General features: G+C 37.1%; 1 protein-coding gene across 44 annotated transcripts in view; it reads right to left on the bottom strand.

Annotated features, from left to right (window-relative positions):
- Positions 1–222: 222 nt before the first annotated feature.
- The window catches only part of LOC127676254 (zinc finger protein basonuclin-2-like), a 191812-nt gene continuing 170423 nt past the window's right edge, over positions 223–21611 (bottom strand). For 21 of the 44 annotated variants that reach the window (XR_007975763.1, XR_007975798.1, XR_007975794.1 and 18 more), the window contains 2 exons: positions 3165–3349; positions 223–475 (listed from right to left, as the gene is read on the bottom strand). The gene's annotated coding sequence lies outside the window, so the exon portion shown is untranslated. Of the gene's footprint in view, positions 476–1297; positions 1418–3164; positions 3350–7297; positions 7434–9833; positions 10090–14153; positions 16159–17866; positions 18251–21611 lie in introns of those variants that run through there. The other 23 variants (XR_007975791.1, XR_007975790.1, XR_007975792.1 and 20 more) reach the window with 17 other exon arrangements.

Here is a 21611-nt window from a genome sequence, read left to right as displayed (position 1 = left end):
ACAATATGGAAGAATTTGGGCAGATAAATCCCTACCTTTCATTTATTGAGCAGTACATAGAATGCCCATTTTTGGAACTTTGGAAGAAACAAATACTAACATGGATCTGTCACAGGAATACAGGTGCCTAAGTAACAGAGGTGAAGGAGAATACTGAAAATGCCATTTTCCAAAGACTATGGAGAATCATGAATCAGACAAATTGGAGTCTAAGCAATAACATAATTTAATACCATTTATTAATATTAATAGATAAGAATGTGTAATATACAACATAAAATAAATATAGTGAGTGAAACTATGTAACAATATGGTTAAATATAAAACTGAAGTTGTTTCTCGTAATAATCTCTTCTGCTGTGGTTAAGAGGGAGGTAGAAGGGAACATTGAAATAAAATGACCAGCAACTTCTTCAGTCATGAGGAAATTTCCATTGTGAAAAGATATATGTTGAAGTTGTTTCATTTTTCCCTGCTAAAGGAAACATAAAAATTTCATTGTACAAACATTCTCAGATGATAGATTCACCCCATTTCAGATAAGACTAGTTTTTCAGTATATTTTATGAACAAAGAATCTACACAAAGAATTATTTGAGTTAACACTATATCTGAATTTCAATAATATTGCAGGTTAAGATTCTCACATATGTATTGTGGTGGATCCCATGCAAATTAATATTTATACCAAATGCTAGGCATTTGGTAAGATCATCTCTCAAACATCATTGTTTTTGTACAAGGATAGCACAGCTTGCTGGCACATGGTTTAATCTTGTAGTAAGTTTAGTGCATTTTTAAATCAAATAATTGTTTCTAAGTGAACCTTTTTAAAAATAATTTCATATCTAAGTTATCCTACATGACTTATGGACCATGGGAAGAAAAGGATAGAAATATAGCACATAATATTCTGGAATTCTTACAGGGTTTAAAAAAAGAATTCCCTTGTCATACATACATGTATGTATGTATGTATGTATGTATGTATATATGTGTGTCTGTATGCTTACCTATGTATATATCCATATAACCACATAATTTAAGTGTTGTTTAAAATATTTTCCAATGCTTTAATACCATGATATGCTAAAATGCTGTTCTGATATTTACAAATTTATGAAATCAAGGAATGATATTATTGTTCATTCCCTGTGATAACTAATTAAAAGTTCTCTTAACTTGTAGGACCTTCCACCTGAGGAGCATCAGATGAAATCTTTACTTCTGTAGTATGAGCATCTGTGGTTTCCCACTGTGGCCATTTATGGTTTTTTTATCATAACAGGTGACTTACCAGCAGTATTTACTGATGTCTTTATGTCATCTGACCTCTTTTGGTTATGATCACAATGATATTGTTATTCTATCCAAATATATCTACACAGTTGTCAATCATGATATGTATGATAGATATCTATAACACCACAATGCCAAAAAAAGATTGTCTTGTCATTTCACATACTTTAAAAAATCGATGTCCAAAATGATAAGGAAAGTAGCAGTAACTACAAGCAGATATGAAACTGTGAAATGAAGTCTATGTCTGAAATGGAGACTCTAAGTTCTTTGCAACTAACTAGTTAAAATTTCATATATATTGCAAAGAATGGGGAAACTACTAAAGCAATGTAACATTTCAGAACTGATATGCTGCCATAATGACTGGTGAATCACAGCAATGACTTCCAAGGTTTCTTGAACTGGTGATTTTTTTGCAGGGGTTTGGGGAAAGAGGCAAAGTTTTATTTTGATGCTTTGAATGGGATGGCCGTGTAACTGCAGGCATCACAATATATGACACCATCTTTGTGACAACTTTTGAGTATTTGAAGTGCCTTGGCTTCCTCACAGGAGGTTTGTCATTGATTAGAATTTAAGGTCACAGAAGGCAGGTGCCATTTGCAGTGTACTCTCTGTGCTTCGTGTTTGCTGCCTAAGATGAGAGCCACCAGCTCTCTGCTTCCTGTTGGTTGTCCTACCTTCCTGCAGCTATGCTCCTCTGTCATGACTTTGAAGGACATTAATCTCTCTGGATATCTAATTCCCAAATAAGTATTTCATTCTATGAGCTGCTTTAATCTCAGTGCTTTATTAAAGCAATAGAAAAATGACTAAGACAAGTTGGTGAGAAGAGGAATTTTAGTTGAGAAACTGCAACACCAGATTGGCCGATTGTCTAGGGAAGGCTATGGGATATTGTCCTGATTAACAATGGAGTTTGTAAGGACAAGATCTGCAGGATGGTGCCACCCTTGAGTTATATTGAGATAAAGAAAGGTATGGGGTGCTGGTCATGAGGCAGCACTCCTACACAGCCTCTGCTTCAGTTCTTTCCTCTTCAGTTTGGGCCCTGACATTCCTCAGTAGTTAACTGTAACAAGGAGTATATTGTGAAGTGTTAACCTGTCCTCTGTAGGTTGCTTTTCATCCGTGTTTTATCATAGCAACAGTAATAAATTAAGACACTTTCTAAATTGAGGAACCTATTTCTTGGCCTATCTTACTCTTTTCTGAGTAATACTAGTACGACTTTCTTCCTGTGGACCTTATTTCTGGAAGCTAGTTGTTAAAGAGAACCCTAGCTTTCTTTTCTTCTTTTGTTATTGTCTTTTTTGGGTTGTCTAACTTTTTTCCTTTTCAAAACATATGGTATTTATTGATTCTCTGTGAATTTCTCATCATGCCACCCAGTAACACTCCTTTTCTAGTCTGACCACATTTACTCTTTCCCCTGGAAACTTCCACCCAAAATTAAAAATTAAATATAAATTAAGTAAAGTTTTAAATTAAAATTAAACTGACAGAAGAAGGGGTTTTGAGGATGGGACTTAGAGGAGGGTACTGCAATCAGGATATAAAGTAAATAATGAAAGTAATAAAAATATCAATGCATGCAGCTTCATAGGAAAATTAAGAGCTACTGAAAAAAGACTGAGGTACATTATACTGTACCTGAAATAATTCAAACATACATGATTCTATTTTGCAGAAGTAAGAGCAAGTGCTAAAAGAACACAAATTATATTATATAACAGACACTCCAACTCCAGAAGAATGCAATCCTAGTTTGTCCTTTAATTCAGTGACCTTTCGGAGACATTCCCAATTCCTGGATCACAATGAAGACTTTGTTCCCAAAGGAAATAATCATATCCCCTTACCTATTTTGGGAGGTCACTCCCAAATCATGAGTTCAGCAAGTTGGATCCCACAGCACATGAGGGGCTACGCGGACAGATAAGGTGTAGGTGTCTAAGTGATTCCTCATAGAGGTTTTCATTTTAATAGCACAGAGATGAGCTGTTTTAGCAGGATGTAATTTGTACATGGCATCTTCAGTAGAATACTATACATAAAAAAGGAAAATTTTACTGTTGATTGTCTTACAATTAATGTTGCTTACAAAATTCTGAATACAAAGATCAGCATAAATGTTTTGTAGACCAGCTCAAAGTATATTCAGAATTCAAAATAAATAAGAATATACAGCTTAAGAATTGCCCTGAGGTAACCCAGACTCAAAAGGTGAATCATGGTATGCACTCACCAATAAGTGGATATTAACCTAGAAACCTGGAATACCCAAAACATAATCTACACATCAAATGAGGTACAAGAAGAAAGGAAGAGTAGCCCCTTGTTCTGGAAAGACTCAGTGAAGCAGTATTCAGCAAAACCAGAATGGGGAAGTGGGAAGGGGTGGGTGGGAGGACAGGGGGACAGAAGGGGGCTTACGGGACTTTCTGGGAGTGGGGGGGCTAGGAAAGGGGAAATCATTTGAAATGTAAATAAAAATATATCGAATAAAAAAAAGATCAGCATAAATGTTTTGTAGACCAGCTCACAGTATATTCAGAATTCAAAATAAATAAGAATATATAGCTGAAGAATTGCCCTAAATATTTTCTTCAAATCAATTCTCCTTATAGAATTGTAGGAAACTTTGAAAATCATGTATGAATTTCTCAGTACTACATGTATATCTGCTACCTTCACAACCCAGAGGAAGGTGTCAGGTTCCTTGGAAATAGAATGAATGAAGATTGTTGCAGGTCATGTGTGTTCTGTGTATGGAAACAGTATTGTTAAAAAGGAAACCATCTTTCCAACCACCATGGGGACATATTTAATATCTATTGTAGTATGAATCCATGTAATACTCTTGCAACACTCTGCAACACAAGGAGCAGAAAGCACACTAGTGACCCAACACAATGCAGGTGTAACAGCTCCTGCTATAGGGAAGGCAGAGATGCTGAGGTCCTGGGTAGAAATGGGAGCACAAAGCTCCTGTTATCAAAGAAATCATTGTATGGAATATTGTACAGGAAAATGATTCACAGAAGTAGCTATACCTGACCCAGACTTCTCTAGGTAGTTATAGTTGAGAAAGGGGAACTCAGTAATAGCTTCATGTTCTAATCAAGGACATATATTTAACATGTGCAATATTCACAATACCATGGTAATAATACTAGGATGTCAACCCACAGGTATTATACATACACACTTCTTTTAATTTGTCTCACTCAAACAAATACTTTAGTCTGACCTGCACACAACTGTGTAGCATGCTCTGTCTTCCAAACCATGACAGTTATAATGTAGAAGACCCTCAAGTGGTGGGATTACAGACATGGTACAACACTCTTGCTTGAGAAATGCACCGGTTTATAAAGTGAATATACATGTCTGAGCAAAGGAAACCTCTTGGCATGGGACATTGGTCCAGTTTATAATCCTGTAAATACAAACCAATGTACCTTGAAAATACATTGATTCTAACTATGTGCAGTTCCCCAAGTGTTTACTGTATCAATACCTTTGTATAGCAGAAAAATTTCCAAGCAGAGATTGGTCATTAAGGACACTAAGCCAAATTTCATATAAATCAGATGAAAGCAAGCTTCCTTAACTATTTCTAATGAAATCCTTTTTAATGAGGAAAATCACAAGAAAATTAATGATCAATGTACATTTTAGAAAGTATTTGAGAAACATTTCTGTTTAAAAATAGCAGTTTAGCCCAGTAATTCTCAACTTGTGTGCCACAATACTTTTGGGGGGTCACATATCCTGTATATCGATATTCCATAGAGTAAGCATAATACTCCATAATAGTTATGGAGTATTATACATAAAATTTCAGTTATGAAATGACATCAAAATGATGTCATGGTTATGGATGATCACAGCATGATTTCAGAGGATTAGGAAGGCTAAGAACAACTGGTTGAAACCCTACTTCCTTAAGATATTCTCAGCCTATCACCAACTGGAAACTTGCCTCTAAGGTGGACACTACAGGCAGAAGCCCATGTGTTCTTACCTAAAACTAGAATCAAAGATGCAGAGTTCTGGCTGCATTATCAGTGAAATAACCCTACTGTCTATTCTAAGTGCTTTTCCTGGTTTCCAGTCCACACTATTACCTGCAATCAGAGAACTGCACTCCAGTTCATAGCCTGAAGCTCTGTCTGTCTCAAAGGAGGCCAGCTTCTCTGTGGGCCATCCTGAAAGGATCCTTTTATAACTGCTCTTTGAGAGGCTTCACCCAGCAGCTGATTAAAATTGATAAACAGACCCACAGGCAAACAATGACTACAGCACTTTGACTATTATGGAACAGTTAGGGAAGGGATTCAGGGCACTGGTTGAGATTAGGAGTCTACAGGAAGACCAACAAAGTCAAATACAGGGGTTATTCCTAAAGCTTATCGCTGTCTTTGGAAGCCCTTCACCAACTGGCCTCAGTAGGAGCAAATGTGCTAACCCTGAAGAGAGTTGATGTGTCGAGGTTCAAGGATAACACATGGGATCCCTAACCCACTCAGGGGAGAAGGGAAAAGACTCTGTAACAGGTGAGGAGGTAGAGGTCAGCATTCAAGATGTTAAATAAATAAATAAATAAATGTGCAATAATTCTAATAACAGCTAAATAAAGGAAAAAAGAAACAGTAACTATATAAAACCAACAAAACAAACATACAAAAATTGTAAGTGTTCTTTCTGTAATTAAGCAACAATTAAACAATGGCAGCGACAGAAAATACCTCCTTCCTGTTGTATAATTGGGTCAATTTGTCTTTCTGATCACAGAGTATAAAGTTGTAATATACAAGTATACGTCTGTATACAGGCATACTTGGAATGTGGTGAACTTTCTTATTCAACACCCTGCTTTACATGTGAGAAGGTCTTACAGTTTCACTTCCATTCCTTAAAATGTGGAAATAATCAGCTATTTAATTAATTGTAAGCAGCAGCATGTTTGAGGACAGAAAAGTGTCTTTGCTCATGAAATACCACAATTAACTTTCATGTTGTACCAAGGATTACAAATAAGACAAATGGAAGGTTCCCAGGTGTTCCTGTACCTTTAAATTGCTGTGAAAACTCATGGCCACCTCCAGTTACTGATCTTCACTTTCCTCCCCATGACATGGTCCCAGGTTTCTGGCAATTAGAGCCAGACACACTTTGAAAGCTCCAGGGCCAAGGATGGATCATTCAGTAACTTTGCCTAATATTATTAACCATGCCTATTCTCAGAGCATTATCTTTTCTTTTGATGTTTGGGACCATAGCTCTATAATCTACTGAGAGGCAAACTCAGATCATGGCCCAAATAAAAATAAAACAGTGATATTTGCTCCAGACTTACTGCTGCCCACTGGTAACTTAAGCTTGGTAGACTATTTAGAAGTAGGTAGGCTAATTCTTCATTATTTGACATGGGGTTAAAATGGCAATATCTCACTAATGTAAAAGTGATGCTTTATTTTTTTTGGTAGAGAAGGAAAAGAATTAAGTTTATCTACTGGACAGAGGGCAACACTCAAATCTTTCAAAACTTATTGTAAGTGTGTGATGGACCAGCTATTTTGAACTATTTTTATTTAGGAATAGTTTTTTTTTTTGTTGTTAAGTATGATTTAAGGCATGAATTTTGTAAAACACATTTTTAGCACTATATTTCTTGTTTTGCTATTAATTGACATGGTACAGTCATAGAGATAAAATCAATGGGAACATTTGCAATGCCAAAACAAGCCCTTCCAATATATAAGGAAGTTAACTTCCAAGAAAAGGTGTTCACCTGTGTTTTGGTAATGAATCTTTGAGATTATAAGAATTTTACTTAACATGCCTCTTATTCAGAGGTCATGTGTCCATAGTTCAAGAAAACTATCATCATCAGGCAATCTCAAGGACAAAAAGCACATCTCTAGAGTGATGCTGAATGTTGGTGATGCAAAAATTGTTCTTACCTTTAAAATGGAAGCTACTACGAGCACAGATTCTTCACTACAGTTAATATGTAGTTCAGTGTAAATCTTATCCCTCAGGGACCAGTGTGATTTTTCTGGTACGAATCGGAATATTTGATATGAACTTTGGCCCCTTCCCGCAATTATGGATAATTTATCCTGTGTGGGATAAGGACAAACTTCGGTTATTTCAGATCCAAACACCTGAAGTACAAATGTGTCTTTTAAAGTAAACCAGAGCTATGGCAATAATGGACGCATAGCTACAACTGAAAGGAATGAAGAAGACATTTCACTTTTTTTCTATTTTAGCTTCCAAATATATTTTATTCCCTATCGATTTTTTCCAACTTTGAAACATCAATGTTTCTTGGAATTAATTAATCTTCAAGACTGAATCACACTTCTGTTCACCAAAGCATTTTGGTGGTCAGTGTTCTCTTACTTTTTTTTTTTCTCCTATGAATATCTTTCCCAAGCATGCCATTCCAAGTTACTATTGGGATAGTTCTCTTTCACAGAACAAATTTCTCTTTTACTTCCTGTCTGTCATGGCCTCTATTATGAATCCTAACATTTGTGATTTTAAGAAAGCTTTCTTTATGCACTATAGTACTGACAGTTTTATTTCCTTCATCTGTGACTTGTTATTTTCCAATTTCTACATCTAAAGATGCTGTCACATTTAAGAACCCAAGCAAATGTCAATCGTTCTCCAGTGGTTTCATTCTGTAGAAGTGATGAGCAAACACAGATTTACTCCACATTTTCTCTCATTATAATTGACTACATGAGTACAGGCATTGATGACAGTAACTTATACTCTAATAAACCTAGGGAATGGGCAGTAATTCTCATGTGTCTAACATGATAACTTGTTAACATGCACAATAAATTCCTGGCACAGGCATAGTGCTAAAATAGATCCTAAACAGTGAAAGAATATTTCCAATGGAAATCTAGTAGCATATTTAAAATAGACTAAACCATATTACGTGCCAATTTTATATAGCCCAGTAGCATAAAAAGATCAATATATATCAAAGAACAATGTGTATATCTAATTAATTGATAATATCAAATAAATGTCTATAAATGTTTGAAATTATAAGATTTAGTAATCTCAGAGGCAATTATATTAAAGTACAATCTAGAGTATTATGGAGTCAAAACACTGCTGAAGATATTGACAGTTGGAAAATCAATAGGGCACTTCCAAAGATTCATTTCATTCTAAAAACTGGTGAGTTTGGGTCTTTTCTGAAATCAGTTCAACTCATGGGAATACTGTATCATTTCTCTTTTTTCCTTTTTCTTTAAATCAGAAGACTCAAACTTCAGTGGGATTTATATCTGTTTTAAAAGGATCTTACCCTCATGAATAGGTTATCTGTACATTCATCAGTTTGATAAAATAATTTACTTAGAAGAAAGGTACCCAGAATCTATGTGAAATAGGTCAGTTGTAGAAACCCAAAATGAAACTCATAAGTACAGGAGAAGGCAGCATTCTGTCCAAACAAATAATGGGTGGAAATTTATAAAATACTTGTTTTTTTATTGGTGCAAAAGTAGTTAGAAAAGGTGCTTGTAGTGTTATATCCATATTGCCTTCTGGTTTCTCTGAATCTAATACAGAGAAATCATTATTTGCTGTAATTGATCTCACTTAGTTCTTGCATGACCCTCCCATTTCATAGCTTGCATGCCTTATGCTTCACCACAAATACACAGAAAATAAGTGATTAGTATTATAAAATTTCTAATAATGGCATTGCTTGATAAGACACTGGATAACTTGTAGTATATGGACCATGCTTCTGGTATACAAAGTAATTTCTGGGTTTGCCTTGAAAGCTATGCATATAGGTATTAGAGTCAAACAATGAAATAGTACCAACATGTTAGTTCACCTGTGTGACTTTCTGACTGAACAGCAATGGCCAACTGCAAATTATCAGCAGTATCTGCACTTCAAAACACAACTTGCCTGGCTATATTTCTACTACAGTACTTGGCTTCCTCGCTACTACCCCCTCTCCCCGAACCGAGAGCTCATATCTGAGATCATGGTGTCTATGTCTCTCATATGGGTACATTAGGCTCTATGTTAAGACTATCATAAGAGAAAAGCATGGTGGAACATGCCTTTATACCCAGATCTCAGAAGCTGAGCCGAGAGGATGGATCTTTGTAAGTTTAAGGTCACTCTGGTCTACACAGGAAATTTCAAAGCAGTCAGATCTTTTACGTAGGGAAAACCTAATTTGGTGTTGAAAGGTTGTTCTTTGTATTATACACATCTATATCAATACTCTATATATCAAAGTAAGTGACACATCCTTAAGTAATTACAGAATCTCATTTCTGGGATTTACCTCTTATATAAATTCATGATCATTGGAAAGAGGTACCAAAATATGGAGGCAATTTCTTACAATAGGAGTTTATAACCCACAGGTGAAGTTTCCCTTCACATGGTTTAGTAAATATTTCATTGCTGTTTGTTATAATTCATAGTTTAAGTGCTAAATGATTCTAAGTTTTAAGTATACACACCTATAATACTCTCCTAGAGAAGAGGAGCCACTGGACTTTCCGCCAGTGCACAATGGCCAGGGGTCCATGTCCTCCCACTGTGGCAGCTGCTGAGTCCATGTTCTAATTCTTTATGTTGCTGATGTTAGATGGAGAATCCAGGAACATGAAATATTTGCTCCATGTGGATGAAAAAATGATGTTTCTTACCACACTGCAACCATGTCTAATCTGAAAAATTTTGGAGAGTTTTCGATTATAAATGTTACCAGGAAATCTGTGATAAAACAGGGCAAATACAGAGGGTCTCTGTCATTTTGCATGGTTACAAATAACATTTTATTTAAAACTCTTGGGGCTAAAAGTATGTAGTTCAAAATTGTGAGAAAATATTAGCTTTAATAAATCATAGGGGTGGACTTCTTGTAAGAAATTTAAACATTGTAAGATCAGATATTCAAGTGAGATCATCATAGCCCAATTTGATATATGAGGATGTTTTCCAGTTTTCACCTTGTGATGACCAGTATGTTATACACATTGGTCACTTGATTAACTTTGGATGTCTTTGACATATTCATGGCCGTGCATATTTGTTAGGGTCCTTATAGAAACAGGAGGGAAGATGACCTTTGAATTTGGTCATTTAAGTGGGATTCCATCCTACACACAGTTCCCAAGGGCTAACTAAAAAGCTAGAGACAGGCGAACCCATCTGAGCAGAAACATTCCCATGTCTCTGATGGCTCAATGCAGAAGCTATGGGAACAGTGCAATCTCAGGTTTATTATGCTGGGAGGTATTTGAAATAATGCCTATGTGGAGGAAACTGGAGACTTATGGATCTCCCATGTCAGGGTCTTTTGAATCCTATTTTTTCCTTCTCATATTTGACCCTATATAATATGAGGAATATTTATTCTCAGTTATGCTGTCCTAAAATATATTCCTTTCAGGTCAAAGGGCAGTTGGCCAATTAATAATGATTCAGAAATTCAAATACTGAGAGTCAAAATAAACATTTAATATCAATACTGTAGAAGTTTTGATATTTTAGTATAGTTTTTGAAAGGCAAATAGAAAATTGTACTCTATATTTTCTCTAAACCAATCATAACCAGCATCAAGAGGCCAACGGTATATTTAACCACACTAATTTTATATTGCCTTTCTTTGGTTGAATAAACCACATTGAAAATGAGTAGAATTTCACACATTCTACACTAATTATATCAGAATTCAGTCTTGATTGCTGAACACAGTACCCAGGATTTTGATCATTTCACAGCATTTTTCTCATTGGTTTAATCTAAGCATATTCTATATCAGAACTGACAAAACACTGAGTCATTGAGCTCAAATACGCATTTATATTTTTCTTACCAATCCACCAATGACATTTCCTCTCCAGATGAACACCATTTAAAGTTTTGCTTATTTTACAAAATGAAACAAAAGCAAAATCAAAACCATCATCATCAGCAACAAAATAACCTAGGCTCTCAGAATAATCCCACATTCCTATCTCATTGTAAAGGCTTCTCAAAGCTAGGCTTAAATTTTATGCCTAATTACCTTTTCGGCAATAAAATTTTCCAGGACTTTATTGTGATAGCTAGGAAGCCATGAGATATATGGTGCTATATCAGCATATAGATGGTAAGGTGGCATTAGATTAATAGAAGAATTTCATGCAATTTTATATAAAATCATAAAATGTTGTCCCAGAAGAGGTCAGGGATACTGATTCCCCCAGAATTTCTTTTGTTATTGAGAATAGTTTTAGATATGCTGAGTTTTTTGTTATTCCAGATGAATTTGAGAATTGCTCTGTCTAACTCTCTGAAGAATTGAGTTGGGATTTTGATGGGTATTGCGTTGTTCGAACTATTAAAGGAAGTCTGCTGACTTCTAAGTTATATAACCAGTGACTTGCTATAAATAACCCAAAAGATCAATAACAAAGAAAAATTAGCAGCAGTGCGGAGGTAATGTGTGGTTAAATATGTGAACAATATCAACAAAATAGAAGTTATATTTGCTTGCACACATTAGAGATTATGTATCCCAGAAATATTCACTAAAAATACTGACTGACAACAAAAGTTTCAATTGTTCACAAACATGGAAGATCCTGCTATACCACTCCTGGGCACATACCCAGAAGATTCCCCAGCATGTAATAAGGATACATGCTCCACTATGTTCATAGCAGCCCTATTTATAATAGCCAGAAGCTGGAAAGAATCCAGGTATCCCTCAACAGAAGAATGGATGCAAAAAATGTGGTATATATACACAATGGAGTACTATTCAGCCAATAGAAACAATGAATTCATGAAATTCTTAGGCAAATGGATGGAGCTGGAGAACTTCATACTAAGTGAAGGAACCCAGTTTCAAAAGAGGGTATGCACCCACTAATAAGTGGATATTAACCTAGAAAACTGGAATACCTAAAACCTAATCCACACATCAAATGAGGTACAAGAAGAACAGAGGAGTGGCCCCTGGTTCTGAAAAGACTCAGTGTAGCAGTATAGGGCAAAACCAGAACAGGGAAGTGAGAAGGGGTGGGTGGGAGAACAGGGGGAGGGAAGAGGGCTTATGGGACTTTCGGGGAGTGGGAGGCCAGAAAAGGGGAAATCATTTGAAATGTAAATAAAAAATATGTCAAATAAATAAAAAAAAATTAAAAAAAGAAAACAATATTGTTAAAATATAAAAACAGATAGAAAATATATTTTGCAGATAAGATACATTATGGAGATTACTCAAAACACAGTCAACTCTAAAATTTAGTTTAGTTCCAACTTTCTTCACAGCTCCCCAACTTTCCCCAAGGAAGAATGTTGACTGATATGTAGAGTCAGTAAAATTTGTCCTTCAAAAGAGGAAAACTAAGAGCAGATTTTCAGAAATGCTTGGATTGCAAAAGAATCTCTTCTTAGGTCAAAGTGCCTCTACTGAACATCTGAGCAAACTAGCATACCTGAGAGATCAATACCTCAGGTCAAATTCTATTTTTAAATAACAGAAATACACAGTTATGGTAGCTATAACAAAGACAACCATATTCAGTTATTATCTAATTTCTGAACGTCAGAAAATCATGCCTATCACTGGAAGCATGGGATCACATGAGGTCATGGCTCTTAGAGAAGGTCTCTAAAGAAGGTACTGTTTCTCTAAACAAGCATGATTCCCTACTCTGTTCTAAATAAATAAACTAAAATCTGCACATAACGTAGCCCTTATCCATACATCAAAGTAGGTTCTCTTGGTAAAGAATGGAGAGTATCACAGAAAACCACAGCTATTCAAGGTACAGAGAACAAAATATCCTGTGGCTACAAGCCCAACTGTGTACAAATTGCATACTAACTCCTGTACCTTGGACTCCAAACATTGGTTAAAATAGTCAGAAAGATCGTACACCAGAGAATCAGGTAATCTCCTTTGAGATTGGGCCTCTTAGACATGTTGGGAAGGCTTCACATCTGAGAGTCCAACAATATAATAGGCTTGTCAAAACAATTTCTCATCAAAGCATCATCCATGATTGCATCACTAACTGGGAATGAGTAAATCTTGTGAACACAAACTTCATACAATTAGTCCATATACTACCGAGGATACTGGACTTGTTGTTTGAACATATTTACAGACACATTTTTATTTACATGATAATAACAATGAATGAAAACTGGCCATGTATCTTCACAGAAGTGGAATATTGACTGGAAACAAACTCAGACCAAGGGACAGGAAGGAATGAAATGATGTAATTGAATTTTAATTTTAATAATAAGATACAAATTATATTTTTATGGTGCTGAGGGTATGGCAGAGTACTGAAGAATACCTGTTTCACAGCCATGAGAACCCACATTTGGGTACCAATGCTTCATGAGATAGAGATATGCGATCATAAGTATGTATAACAAAGAGATACATGAAGGAGTCTATACTCTATACTGAGGAAAAGAAATCTGCCTCTCAGAAAAAAGGACAGAGTGACAGAGAATGAAGAAGCCTGGTAGTCAAATGCATCTGACTAGGCACACATACCAGGGGACACTCATATGCATGTATGAAGTGACCTCCACATGGCCACATGAATAAATCACATGAAAGATATTTAGCTACATTATGGCTCATTCTGACTGGATTTCTATTTAAGTCCTTATTCCTTACATTGTCAATAGCAGAGGAACCTTTCACCTTGCCAGATTTCTCTCATATATATGTACTATCACTCAAGGGAATTCATGATGAAGGAAACTACTCATGTAGACTCAGAGGAATCCTGAAGGCGGATGATGCAAGGACTTTCCCTACCTTTAGGATCCAGGCCACTTCATGGACTGAGTGATATTTTATATCCACTTCTTCCCTAGAACCCAATGTTTCCTTCAGCTTTTTGCACGATGTCTCATTGGAAGAAATGATGAATAAGCCCCGTGTTGTGGGGCCTTTTTCTCTTATTACTACAGGATGTCCTGACAGGAAAAAAAGGGAAATACCTGTCAAATGTCATGGAGCACAGAGCACTATCTGCTCATGAAAACCAGACCAATGGTGAGCACAGGTGCAGTGCAGGGGCTGGCATTGACAAGCCTCGAACAATATTTATTTAAATTAGAACAACATTTTTATTTTCTGAAAACATTTCTTCAAGGACAAAAGGGAAATAAACACAACATCACATGAAGAAAATATAAAAAGTATATATTACCAATCTTCTAAACTACACACAAGTTTGTTAATAATTATGGCAGGGTAACATATGAAAGCACTAGAGTCGTGGGTGAAAATCAGTAAAAATGTTTACTGTAAAGGAATTGGATCTAAGTCACAAAGGTGTTGAAAGACATCAGAAAGATTGCTCTTCTATAATACTGAGCATTTGCCATAGCTGAAATCAAACAGCGGAGGCAAGAGTGCATTTCCCGGCAGGACTATCTGCTCTTCTGGTCTTCTCTGTCCTGAGGACACATCTGGTTTAGCTAAGTTACTGAGTATTCTATTTAATGTCACTGGTTAGAAATTACTTTTATACTACACTTTCTCTTTAATCACTGTTTTGTATAACCTAGAAAGTATTAAAATCAAATTGCATGGTGATCATTATACACACCTTGTGTTTTTAGTGCAATTTCAACAGTGACATGTTAGAATATCGACTCTACATACATTTTGTAGCCATTAGCATTTTAAAAAGTCAGAGAGGTGAATCCCTGAGCTTCATTCTATTCTGTTTTACAGGAGGAATGGTCTTCAATGCTCTGCATGCTACGTAAGAGTTAAATTTATGATCTACACTAAATCCAATAGTGAAAATGGAACAATAATATAAGTATTAGAACAATAGACACTTTTTAAAAAATTCATTCATTTCATTTACATGAGTAAACTGTACCTGTCTTCAGACACACCAGAACAGGGCATCAGATCCTATTACAGATGGATGCGATCTATCATGTATTTGATGGGAATTGAACTCAGAGAGCTAAACAAAGAATTCTCAACTGAGGAATAATGAACGGCTGAGAAGCACCTAAAGAAATGTTCAACATCATTACTCATCAGGGAAATGCAAATCAAAACAACCTTGAGATTCAGCTACACATCAGTCAGAAAAGCTAAGATCAAAAACTCAGGTGACAAGAGTGCTGTCAAGGATGTGGAGGTGGGATTGCAAGCTGGTACAACCAGTCTAGAAATCAGCTTGGTGGTTCCTCAGAAAATCATAGTACGACCTGAGAACCCAGCTATACCACTCCTGGCATATACCAGAAAACGCTCCACTAGGTTCAGCCTGATTTATAATAGCTGGAAACTGGAAAGAACCCAGATGTCTCTCAACAGAGGAATGGATACATAAAATGTGGAATATTTACACAATGGAATACTACTCAGCTATTTAAAACATTGAATTCATGAAATTCTTGGCAAATGGATAGAAATAGAAAATTTCATCCTGAGTGAGGTAACCCAATCACAAAAGAACACACATGGTATGCACTCAGTGATAAGTGGATGTTAGCCCAGAAGTTTGGAATACCCATGATACAATTTACAGACAAATTAAGCTCAAGAAGATGAAAAACCAAAGTATGGATACGTAGGTCCTTCTTAGAAGGTGGAACAAAATACCCATGAGAGAAGATAGACAAAGTGTGGAGCAGAGACTGAAGGAAAGACCATCCAGAGACTGACCCACCTGGGGTTCCATTCCATATATAGTCACCAATATCCCATATACAGACACTATTGTGGATGCCAACAAGTGCTTGTTGACAGAAGCCTGATTTAGCTGTCTCCTGAGAGGCTCTGCCAGTACCTGACAAATACAGAGATGGGTGCTCTCAGCCAACCACTGGACTGAGCACAAGGACCCCAATATAGGAGCTAGAGAAAGGACCCAAGGATCTGATGGCAAGGAGCTTGCAGCCAGATAGAAGGAGGAACAATATGAACCCACCAGCACCCCCAGAACTGCCAGGGACTAACCTACCAAGCAAAGATTACATATGGAGGGATGCATGGCTCCAACTGTATAGGTAGCAGAGGATGGCATTGTTGGACACTGAATGGAGGAGAGGCCCTTAGTCCTGAGAAGGCTCGATGCCCCATACAGAGGAATACCAGGACAGGGAAGTAGGAGTAGGGGGTTGGTGAGCAGGGGGAGGGGGATGGGATAGGGATTTTAGGAGGGGAAACCAGGAAAGGGGATAACATTTCAATTATAATTAAAGAAAAAATAAAATACCCAATAAAAAAGAAATGTTTAACATACTTAGTTATCATGGAAATGCATATCAAAACAACCCTGAGATTCTACCTCATAGCCAGAATGGCTAAGATCAAAAACTCAGGGGACAGCAGGTGCTGAGAATCATCGGGAGAAAAAGGAACACTCTTCCATTGATGGTGGGATTGCAAGCTAGCACATCCAGTCTGGAAAACAGTTTAGCAGTTCCTCAGAAAATTGGACAAAGTACTACTGGAGGACCCAGTTATCCCACTCCTGGGCATATTCCCAGAAGATGCTCCACCATGTATTAAAGATGCATGCTCCACTATGTTCATAGCACCCTTATTTACAATAGCAAGAAGCTGGAAACAACCCAGATGTCCTTCAACAGAGAAATGGATACAGAAAATGTGGTGCATTTACACAATGGAGTACTACTCGGATATTGAAAACAAAGAATTGATGAAATTCTTAGGCAAATGGAAGGAGCTAGAAAATATCCTGAGTGAGGTAACCTAATCATGAGAGAACAGACACTGATAAGTGGATATTAGCCCAGAAGTTTGGAATACCCAAGATACAATTCATGAACCATATGAAGCTCAAAAAGAAGGAAGACCAAGGTATGGATACATTGGTCCATCTTAGAAGGGGAAACAAAATACCCATGGGAGGAGATATGGACAAAAAGTGTGGGGCATACTCTGAAGGAAAGACCATCCAGACACATCCCTACATGTAGACCCATCACATATATATTCACCAAACTCAGACACTATTGTTGATGCCAACAAGCTCTTGCTATAGGAGCCTGATATAGCTGTCTCCTGTGAGGACAGGATCAGTGCCTGACAAATACAGAGGTGGATGCTCTCAGCCTACCATTGGACTAATCACAGGATCCCTAATGGAGGAACTAGAGAAAGCATCCAAGGAGCTGGAGGGCTTTGCAGTCCCATAGGAGGAACAACAAATTCGACCAACCAGTACCCCAGAGCTCCCAGTAACTAAACCACCAACCAAAGAGTACACATGGAGGGATCCATATCTCCAGCCCCATATGCACCATTGGATGGCCTTGTTGGACATCAATGGGAGGAGAGGCCCTTGGTCCTGTGAAAGCTCAATGCTCCAGTGTAGGAGAATGCCAGGACAGGGAAGTGGGATTGGGTGGGTTGATGAGCAGGGAGATGGGGGGGGGGGTTTCCGAAGGGCAACCAGGTTGAAATGTAAATAAAGAAAATACCTTTTAAAAAAAAGAAAGAAAAATGCTGTTTAATTCTAAAAATAATACCTGGAATGGAAATGTATGATGAAGCAACTACCTGATGTAACTTTCAGTCATCTTAGAAAAAGAAAAAATATTTTTTTCTTTATTCTGCTTTAGCATGTGGATCAATCTTGTTTCATGTTGCTTTCTTCATATCACATATAAACATGGGTGCATGCCATATCCACTTAGATTTTCCATATGCAAAAATTCATCCTATCTCTCTCCTCTACCCTCCTATGTCTCCATCTTCCATTATTCTACAAATTGCCTGTCACTCCTAGTCATGAACTTGAAATATCAGTTTTGGTTTTGTATTCACATATACAGTCACAGGTTGCGATGTCCTCAGTGAATATCTTCAGTGAGAAAGCTTTCTTGATACTCTTCTTGGATGCATTAATGGATCTGCTCAAATGCAATAAAAACACACAATATAGTAAAATAAATTTGCTAGTAGCTTATTTCATGCTAATCACTTTAATAGTTTATAAGTACCATCATAGTGTTAAATACAAGACAATCAGTTTATCAATATGCACTATTGGATTAGGGAATACTTAAAAATGTTTTAGAACCAAAGGTATGGCCAGTTAATAACACATTGATCTAGGAAACACAGCCAGTCCTCAGAAGGTTTTTGTTGCAAGGTTGCTGTCAATTAGACTACATATGAAAAAAATTACAATCCAGAAATTTAGGGCACACCTGTAATCCAGATCTTGAGGCTTTTGACTTGGACCTTGATATGGAGATATTGAGGCATAGTGGCCATGAAAACTTTAGGTCCAGGCAAGGTAGAACACACCCACTATTAATTTCTACAATCTAAGGGAAGTGGATCTGAGTTCAAGGTCAGCCTAGGACAAAGCAAGGTCCCAATCTAGGCATGGGGGTAAACACCTTTAATCTGAGCCAGTCCTTCTGTTGGAGGCTTATATAAGGACTTTGGAAGCAGGAAGATTCACTCTTCTTTGCCTGCTTGTTCTTACTGCCAGCACATCTGTTGATATCTACTTCTTCAGGATTCCAGTTTATAAAGAAGACCAGGTGAAACAAACTAGCCTCATAGACTGAAAAACTACTAGATTTTTTGACTTCCCATTCACAGCTACTCATTGTTGGCTTAGTTAGACTACAGACCATACGTCATTACAGTAAATTCCCTTAATATATAGAGGCAGTCCATAAGTTCTGAGGGAAAGTTCTGTGACTAATCCACAAGGAAAAGGCAAAAATCAGCTTGACATTAAAGTAGCAGATGGCTTTAATGGACATGGTGCAGTAACATTTATGGAGTGGAATTTAACGTAATACTAAAGAGTGCTGTTTACTGTAATATAAAAGGAGGCAATGACTGCACTTCCTCAACATTAAATGAAATATGTGATAGACAAAAGGATCTAAAGCAGTATCCAGTGACCATCTAATCAATACCAAGGTTGAAGACAGTCTGCAAAATATATTTTTAAGAAAGAAATTAAACACAAACTACAATTCCCATATCAGTACAGAATTAAAGTATAATCACAAGTAAAATACCTTCTCAGAAAATAGTACCACTGATCTTTCTGTTCTTTTGAATTGTAATGTTAAAAGAAAAAAAGGTTAGAGTCTTGATAAAAGTAAGACTTTTAAGATTATTGCTCATTAAAATTACTAAAGCCAAGTGCCATCATGAGGGTGCAGGTGTAGATGGAATTCTCCACATGACTGCCCTTCTGAATGACATGATTCACTGGAACACTTGTGTGACAGGAAGATGACTACAGTGTGGAAGATAGTTGGGAATGTCAAGACTTGACTGTGTTCTAAGAGCTGTGTGACTATGGCAGGGCCAACAATTGCTCCTAGATTTAGTTTCATTGTATAAAGGGATAGGTAAGGCAGTGTCCTCTTAGCATGAGGTCATGGCACATAGAGAGGGATCATTATTCACACTAAACTGCAGGTAAGTATATGACCATTGTTTAGAAGACACTTCTTAGACAAATGGATGGAGGTGGATAACAGCATACTAAGTGAGGTAACCCAATCTCAAAATATCAGTCATGGTATGCACTCACTAATAAGTGGATATTAGCCTAGAAAATTGGAATGCCCAAAACATAATCCACACACAAATGAGGTCCAAGAAGAACGGAAGTGTGGCCCCTGGTTATGGAAAGACTCAGTGTAGCAGTATAGGGCAAAACCAGAACAGGGAAGTGGGAAGGGGTGGATGGGGAAATATGGGGAGAGAAGAGGGGTGGGAAGCCAGAAAAGGGGAAATCATTTGAAATGTAAATAAAAAAATATATCAAAGAAAAAAATACCAAAAAAAAAAAAAAAAGAATACACTTGATGCAGGGAGAACACCTTTTTAGAAAAAAAATATTGTGTGTTCCCTTGGGTGAATTGGCATACAAGACAGGAGGTCCTGGAAACTAGTGCTTCATCTGTGTGAGTCCTCACATCAACTCTCCTGGCACAAATTAATAATTAGCTTCCCTCTACCCATTCCCCAATCAAACCCTTCTCACTTCTCTGTCCTGGTAATCCCCTGCAATGCTACATCAAGCCTTTCCAGGACTAGGGCCCTCTCCTTCTATCTTCTTGGGAATGATTTGATATGTGAGTTGTGTTTTGGGTATTCAGAGTTTCTAGATTGTGGAAATATACCACATTTTCTGTATCCATTCCTCCACTGAGGAACATCTGTGAGTTTTTTCCAGCTTGTGGCTATTATAAATGAGTCTGAGATGAACTTAGTGGAGCACATGTCCTTATTGCTTGCTGGGGAATCCTCTGGGTATATGTCCAGGAGTGGTATAGCAGGGTCTTCCAGAGGTGTCACACCCAATTTTCTGAGGAAAGGCCATACTGATTTCCAGAGTGGTTGTACAAGCTTGTAATCCCACCAGCAGTGGATGAGTATTCTTCTTTCTCCACATTCTCGCCAACATCTGCTGTCTCCTGAATTTTTAATCTTAGCTATTATGATTGGTGTGAGGTGAAATGTTGCAGTTGTTTTGATTTGCATAATGACTAGTGATGCTGAGCCTTTTTTTAGGTGCTTCTCAGCCATTCGAAGTTCTACAGGTGAAAATTCTTTGTTTAGCTCTGTACCACATTTTAATAGGGTTATTTGGCTCTCCGGAGTCTAGCTTCTTCTTCTCCTTTTTTTTTTTTAATATTTTTATTTTCTATATTCTTTGTTTACATTCCAAATGATTTCCCCTTTCCTGGATCCCCCCTCCTCATATGTCCCATAAACCTTCTTCTGTCAATCCCTTCTCCAATCACCTCCCACCTTTTTCTCTGTCCTTATATTCCCCTCCAATGCTAGATCAATCCTTTCCAGGATCAGGACCCTCTCCATACTTCTTCATGGGAGTCATTTGTTATGCGATTTGTGCCTTGGGTATTCAGGGCTTCTGGGCTAATTAATATCCATTTATCAGAGATTGCATTCCATGTGTATTCTTTTGTGACTGGGTTACCTCACTTAGGATGATATTTTCCAGATCAAACCATTTGCCTAAAAATTTTGTTAATTCATTGTTTCTAATTGCTGAGTAGTGTTACATTGCGTAAATATACCACATTTTCTTTATCCATTCCTCCTTTGAGGGGCATCTGGGTTCTTTCCAGCTTCTGTCTATTATAAATAACTCTGCTATGAACATAATGGAGCATGTGTCTTTATTGCATGCCGGGGAATCCTTTGGGTATATGCCCAGGAGAGGTATAGTAGGGTCCTCCGGAAATGTCATGTCCAGTTTTCTGA

The sequence above is a fragment of the Apodemus sylvaticus genome, unplaced genomic scaffold (assembly GCF_947179515.1).
Source record: "Apodemus sylvaticus unplaced genomic scaffold, mApoSyl1.1 scaffold_175, whole genome shotgun sequence".
NCBI lineage: Eukaryota > Metazoa > Chordata > Mammalia > Rodentia > Muridae > Apodemus > Apodemus sylvaticus.
This window is presented reverse-complemented; position numbering and strand designations above follow the sequence as displayed.